This window comes from Galeopterus variegatus, unplaced genomic scaffold, assembly GCF_000696425.1.
Source record: "Galeopterus variegatus unplaced genomic scaffold, G_variegatus-3.0.2 Scaffold1618, whole genome shotgun sequence".
Classification (NCBI taxonomy): Eukaryota; Metazoa; Chordata; class Mammalia; order Dermoptera; family Cynocephalidae; genus Galeopterus; species Galeopterus variegatus.
In genome coordinates, this window is record NW_007727729.1 from 252873 (window position 1) to 254474 (window position 1602).

Sequence of the window (1602 nt, forward strand, 5' to 3'; positions counted from 1 at the left end):
TCACTATCAGTCTTTGCTTCCCAATAATGTTATTCGTTGGGTTGGGATAATGCAGGAGGCTGAGGGAGGCTCAGACGTGTGGTTCTGCTGCAGCAAAGTGCTTGCCTGCTTTATTCAGCTAATCCTTTTAAAAGACAGATGAAAGCAGTGGTTTTGTATAAAGGTCTTTTCGTCTCTGTTCTGCGATCTCACCCGTAACTCCCGGGTTCAGACAGACCGTTCATGTTTTAGATGCTGTGGCTTTCAGTGTTTTCTTCATATATTTGTTTACTGTTAGTGCTTCAATAAACTTCTATGCCTATGTCAGAAGTTTTCTGGCAGGGGCTCCATTTATTAAAATGTAGTGACCCAGCACTAAGACGGGTACAGTAGTTCAAATGGTGGCGCTTCTGACAGGGTTTTGTGTCAAACTAGAGAAAATAATCGGGAAATGAAAGCTGCCAGAATGTGTCTCCCAATTACTAACTAATCAGGAGAGAAAAGACCTCAGTGGCAGATCTGGTGTCTGCCATGCAGCAACTTGGGGATGCTTTATTTTAAATACTGTAAAAAACAAATTATAGCAAGCCTTGGGAAACGTAGCACCCAGATATTTAATACCAGAAGTACTAGGGGTGTTTTTTTGGTTTTTGTTTTTCTAAGTCTGTAAAAAGGCAAAAAAAAAAAAAAATTGAAACAATCTTTGTACTCTTCACTGATAGTATCAAAACATAAAGCTATTCTAAACAATATTTCCCTTATTAATAAACAATGACTTCATTCTTATTAATATTTTAGTACAGATATGATAGTAGTATTGTTTTTTAGTATCGGTATAGTATTGTATACATTATTGTTGACAGAGACTCGGGGAGAAATTCAACATTTTTTTTGCCGTATGCCTGTCATTAATACTTTGAGAATTACTATAATGGAAGAACAAAACTGTCCCTCTTTCCCTGCAGATATATGTTGTTGCTATCCTAGAGAGTCCAATCCTTTCTGGCAGTTTTCCCATTATGGTTGCTGGACCCATAATTAAATGCCTGTTACTAGTGTATTTTTTCCATAGCATTTACAACATAAAAAGAAAAGGGTCTTGTATGGAATTATAGCTGTCAGGGGAACAATGAAAACTAATTACACGCTCTGCTGTCACCATTGTTAACTGTACTCTTGGGAAGACAACATGACAGTATGTGTATGTGTGGGGGTGTGTATATGTATGTGGGATATTCCATATGAATATTTACACGCGGGGGCACACATACCTACTGGTTTAACTTTAAACTATGGATTCTCCAAAGGGGAAAAAAAAAGCATAAAGGGCTATCTAACTCAGTCAATTAAGATGGAAAAAAAGCAGTACTTTGTTGGGGAAGGGCTCCCTACTTCAGTAATCTTCCTTTTTAATATGGACTGAGAGAACCAGCCATATTTCTGAGTCTGAATATCTCATTATTTTGAATATTATTTTAGGATGATGGTGTTATCAGTACGTCTATGCTATTAACACATCTAGTTATTTTTTATAATTATCTCTGTTGTAAGTTATCATTTTTTTTTACTTAGCTCTAGAGTTTTGCATTGATACTTGGTTGAGAACGATTCCTTTATTATGTA